Here is a 6,001-nt window from a genome sequence, read left to right as displayed (position 1 = left end):
CGAAACAATCGTATCGCGAAACAAAGATCCGCGATCTAAAAGCCAGCCGGCTATGAGCACAATCAAATCCGGCGGAGCGATGTTATACAGTTTTATATTATATCGTCGCGACGCTCATAACAAAGGAATATATAATTACAAAACAACGCAATCAATAACGAAGACTGATCGTCGCGTTACGCGACTCCTGTAGTACCATTCATTAAATTCTCGTTACGTATTTACAGCGGCCGATCGATCATGCGCGCCGAGCCACCGATCACGTAAAAATTATTCCGTAACTTACTCGCGCTCGTAATATGATTTACTATAGGGACATGCACGGGATCATTAATTCAGTTTCACCCAACGAAGCGTCAAGAAGCGGAGTGAAAAGCACCGTATCAAACTGATAATCCTCTGCAAGTATTCGAATTACCTAATTCTAATTACGATTATCTATTTGAAATTATATTAAGGTTGTACAAATCTATCCTATCTTTGCAACTAGTTAAAAAAAAAATTAAACAAATGTTACGACCTGTGGATATGGATTCTGTTCCGGTTCCATCGAGGTCCTCGAGTAACGCTGCTGATTTTCAAATGTCACACGGTAGGTATTCGCCTGGAAAATGGTACCCGTCTCTGTAAGTATCTAAATTTTTCAATTTCCTCGCGTACGTGCGGAATATCGTTTTAGTATCGAGAGGAGAGCGAGTGGCGAACGGAGACGTCGGACGGATCGAACGCTCGACTCCATTTTTCGTCCTCGCACCCCACGCGGTACCAAATCGCCTCCTTTTTCGCTCTATTTTTCATTCCGTCGCGTAATCGCGGAAAGTAACGGCGTGTTACCTATCGATCGTCTCCATTAACTACTCAGTTACACAACGAACTATAACTATTGCCAAACAATAGATTATGCCGCGGCTGTGCGGCTGCCGGTCGCGTAGGCCGGGTAGGGGTCTGTCTTATGCAAGCGTTACATACATTTGGTTATATTACCGGCATTACGTAAACGCGACGGATTACAAGACGCGGGTAGGGAGAGAAAAGTGTTACAAATTGTCGATATTCAGGATACTTATCGGCGTATACACGGCGTTCTATTTGGGTTACGTGAAGAAAATGAACGAAACTGGTCATGGCGCTGCCGACTGTTGCACAATTCGCGGGGTAAAAGTTGACCCCGCGTTTCGCGCGCTCCGTTCTCCACGCCCCAAGCGGATGCGTTCCAAGGCGCGCGCGATCGAATCTGCCCTCGGCTCTCGAGGCGTCCTGTCGATCGAGCATCGATCATCCGCGTATAATTCGTACATAGCCGTGTCGACGGCTAACACGCGCGTAGTTGTATCGTGGGTGTTCAGAAACGATCCGATTTACCCATCATCCACGTTCACCAAAGCGTGGATCGGTAGTTCTTATTAGGCAACGAAGTGCGACACTGTACACTAGGATTTTCAGTGAATAAGTTCTATAATTAGTACATTATGCTTCTCGGAAACCGATGTTGAAGCTACGTACGCGTCGCTTCAAAGACATTATTGTCCATACTGACGTTGGATCAACCTCGTCCACGATAACGTCAATAAATTTTACGGGCACCACCGGCAATCTTGTTGGCCTTCGACGGGTTTACGAATTCCCTTTGAAGAGTTCTTTTCGGCTGGCCGCGGAAACGAGCGTTGCTCGCTCGCGGCGAGGCGGTTATGTAAATCGGAGCGAAGACGCCAGCCATTGAAACCCCGATCTACTTTCAGACGCTACGCTCGCGGCGGGGTCCGAGGTTTTCGTCGGACGCGGGAAACCCACTACCAGGCTCGCCTCCTTATTTTCCGCTTGGTTTTCGTTAATAGACGTAGGAGCGCGCGGCGGAACGGGACCGACCGTGGTGACTTTGAAACGTTTCGCAGCGGCGTTACGAAACGGGTCTTCTTACCTTGTAGCGTCGCATTATTATAGGAGAGGGTCGGGTACAGGCATTCGCGCGCGTAAGAGGTTGGTTACATGAGCGTGTAAATATTTCGCTTACGACGAACGGTTTATACGTTATGCGCACCTCTGCCGGTGCCTTAAACCTCGAAATTACGTAAGCGTCGTCGTTTGACGTTTATGTAACGCCTTGCCACGTTACCGACGAAATCAGACATCGTCGCCGTCGGAGGCACCAGCCGCGAGGAAACGGGGACCGCTCGTTTCCGCGCCACGTTCGAACGGCCTGCGTTCTGAAACGGTTAGTGACATCTCTCCAGGGATAGCGATATTCTATCGTCAACTGTACGTCGATAATGTACCTACTTATGGTCAGTCATGATATTAATTGAATTCAAATTCGTATAATTAATGAAATACACGCTTTTTTATTACTCGACTGTGGTACATACATGTAATCGATGATTAGGTCGTATCGAACAATATCGATTTTATTGATCGCATTTTATGTGATATGGAAGTTGCATTCTTATGTACTTATATTTTCGAATCACTTTCGTGGTCCTTGGAAGGTGTAGGAGAATGTCGTGTCCATGATCAAAAAGTTTGCAATTAGAAGAAGTACATTACTGCATCGTCTGTTCATATTGAAAGCTGTTCGCGCAGAGCGAGGTTTACTTTGCATATCGAATAGTTGGTTGTTTCATATGTCTCGATGCTCCTCCATTGGCTCGTAAGATGCAGTTGTCGCAGGAATCAGAAGGTCATCGAGCTTTGGTAGCTCCTTGACCTCGGGCGTCCCATCGAATGCAATTCCTGTTCGCCAAGGTAGTTCGCTATCGAACAAGTGTGTTCGAAATGCTGTTTCGCGAATCATGAATGTCTGTACCAGAAAATCCGTATGTCGAGTGGTAATCAGTCTTTTGTTCGCATAGATTTTTGGCACAGCCTGCAAAGCTCGAGCGTAATTGTCACTGGGACCAGACAAATCAGCCCCTGGCAACTTTATGGTAGAGACGCGGAGGCAAACGTGGAGCTATTGCTGGCAGATCTGTCGCTGAAATCACTCGTACGTTATTTCTCCAGCATTTTTTTAAGAGTGATATTATCTTGGGTACAATATTCCTCGATGTCGAAACGTTCTTCTTTATGGTTATCTCTTTTGTCGAGAGCCTGGTTGCCAGAAGTGCAATGATCAATAAAAGTATTTAGAACAAATGTGTTCTATATCCTTACACGTTCATTTTATTTAGTACATTGTCGCTCTCTGTGCAATTTATCGTTTTCCCGATCTAAATTTAAAAATGACAAAGCACTCTCTTTGAAATGTATTAAATATACACGTACATCCTCTCTGAACAGAAAACTGTTCTTTAGAGGCACTTATGCTACATCCTAATAATGGATTTCCATATCTCCAGGATATAAGGGAAATATGTAATCGATATATGCTACTACATTAGAGAAGCTTCTACTTTCGTGGCATTTTTATGAATTTTCTGTCCACTCATTAATTCGAAATTTCCAAGTATTCTTTTTATTTTGTAAAAATAACTTTCACTGCTTTTCAATTGTAATATAGAATTTTATTCTCGATATATATTTACGCTATACAAAAAAGCTATTGTTTAATTTCAAAATTCCCGAAGATCTCAATTCAATTATATGCAAAATTCATGCCAAAAAGGAAAAGTCGTAATACGCCCTTTTTTCTCGGCAGGTGTTCAGACGGTTGGTCAGAGGAATGGTCGGTGGGCGTCGTCAGGAGCGTCGACATCGTCGCGACGCCGGTGCGTCATCATTGAAGCGCGAGACGCCGTCGAGTGAGCGTCGAGCGCGCGCGCTTCGAATAATTCGACTGCCGTACGTTTACTATCGAAACGTGATTGCGTCGCACGTGCCGCGCGTTCGTGCACTACGATCGCGCGAAACTCCATTCGACAGTTCTGCCGCATGTTTCGAATTCACCTCCAACTTCGTCGCTCGACGTGTCATTTCCCCCAACGAAAACTACCCCCTCGTCTCGATTGTTTCGACCAAACTTCCATTTCTCCTTGCCTCCTCTATCGCTGACACCGCGCGATCATTTCGAGGAACGGATACAATTCGCAGCTGAACGTGTCCGTTTCGTTCTTCGTGGAACTGGAAGATGTGTCGTTTCTTATTTTGAACGGTTTGTATCGGCTAGCGTGTCAACAATGAATTCGATGATCGATCGTTGCTCGAGCGGGAATCGAGCAATCGTGCCAGTTGTTTGGTTCGCGTGGACCGAGGCCGACGTTCCTCTAAGCGGCGAACCTCTCTGAAGGCATTCCTCGCGACCAATCGATCGGTGTGATACGATTTTCTTGAATTGTTTAACAGTTTCGTGCACGGCTTGGTAACAGCCGCAAAGAACGTGTATATTGTCGATCGATGGAAGGATAGTATCGAATGTCGAGTGTCAGTGGACGAGATGTGCCGGAGATTCAGTCGGCGTGCGGTTGTTCGGGGGGTGTGCGAGCATTGACGACGGTCGACCTGCGATCTGACTGAAAAGAATGGGAAATCTGTTGACGAAACCAAGTTCAGAGGATTACAATTATGTAAGTGTGTATTTCGTAATATATCTAGTTTATATGTAATTTGGGAAATCTACGTGAAAGGTATTAAATAGTAAATTTGTTGCACACTTTTGTGCCACTCACATTTCATAGAGGGTATTCGCTCGAAAATCGAAGAATAGTCGATCTTTGCAAATTTCTTATTTCATTACTGACGAAGATAAGGATAGATTTACGTATTAAAGTATTTACAGGCTGTTGTATTCACGGTGAGAAATACGTATGATGGTAGATGGGTTAGTATCCTCTTCTTCAAGATTGTGTTAGTCGTACAATCATCGGAAATAAAAATATGCAACTATTTTTGTTTCAATCGATAGTGTTGTTTCTGCCGTTTCTATATTAGTAAATTCCAGTTGCAACCAAGCGGGAGCAATAACGATTGATTGGTACGGAAACATAGTAGTTTACCTGCAAAGTTTGGCGGTTTTTCAAAAAATTGCTATGAAACTCATAAACGTGATTGATGCATTTACGATACCTTTGTCTATTTAAAGAAAAAATGTGTCAAATTCTATCGTACAATCGCTTCGTATTTGTATTAAAAATGGAAGAGGAATCGAGGCAGTATCTCTTTCAGCTGAGATACTCAATATACCTACAGATAATAATATGCAAGATTGCACTCGTGTTACACTCAGGTATTTCGTTCAAATCGATAGAGTGGACTGAAAATCTCTCGTACGATTATCCAATATGCAGTTGGTTAGATTCGCTTGTATGCATTGTTATTGCGCCGTGGCAAATTGCGTTTCTGTAGTAGAACCCATCTAATACAGTGGAACGGTACAACGCGTAATTGCAGTGTAACACTCCTTCCCTTATCGACATCTCACCGCTAATCGGTGATAAGTTTCGACCGGAGCGCCCGCTTCGTTCCTTATTTACATTTGCCACCGTATGCTTCAGTTATTCTTACTTGGAGCAGACATACGATATTGGAGCATGGAATTGACGTTCAGCCGATAAGAATAGGAGAAAACTAGTACGTGATCTTGAGATCCCGCCCACGATCGTGCAATAATAAATTTAGGTTAGCCATTACACGTGAAAATAAAATGTAATTCGCAAAATTTCGATGCAAATAATTCACTATTTTTCTAGACATGCATAAAACAAAAATGTGTAAAGGACATCAAGGAATTACATTTTTCTTAAATATTATATCGTATTGATATATTGTCGCTAATAAATTTTCCTCGTCTTCGAACATTCCGTTCGCACGTTAAACAACCTTGACATCTGTCAACGATGTTAAAATTCCGTCAGCCGCAGCTTTTCGAATCTCGCTCAGCTACATCACTGTATCCTCGTAGTGGGTCACTCTCGTCGGTTGTTCTGCACGTTCGACTAATTAGCGAATTAATAGCATCTGCAAATACGAGGCTTGTCGATGAATATCTGTTCTCCTGCATCGAGTTTGTGGTTTATTACGAATGCCTTTGCTAGCGTGAACGCATCCCTTATTATTTTAATAAATCATGTCA

Source organism: Xylocopa sonorina, chromosome 3, assembly GCF_050948175.1.
Source record: "Xylocopa sonorina isolate GNS202 chromosome 3, iyXylSono1_principal, whole genome shotgun sequence".
NCBI classification, from domain to species: Eukaryota; Metazoa; Arthropoda; class Insecta; order Hymenoptera; family Apidae; genus Xylocopa; species Xylocopa sonorina.
The sequence above is the reverse complement of the archived record's forward strand: the minus strand, read 5'-3'. Positions refer to the sequence as shown.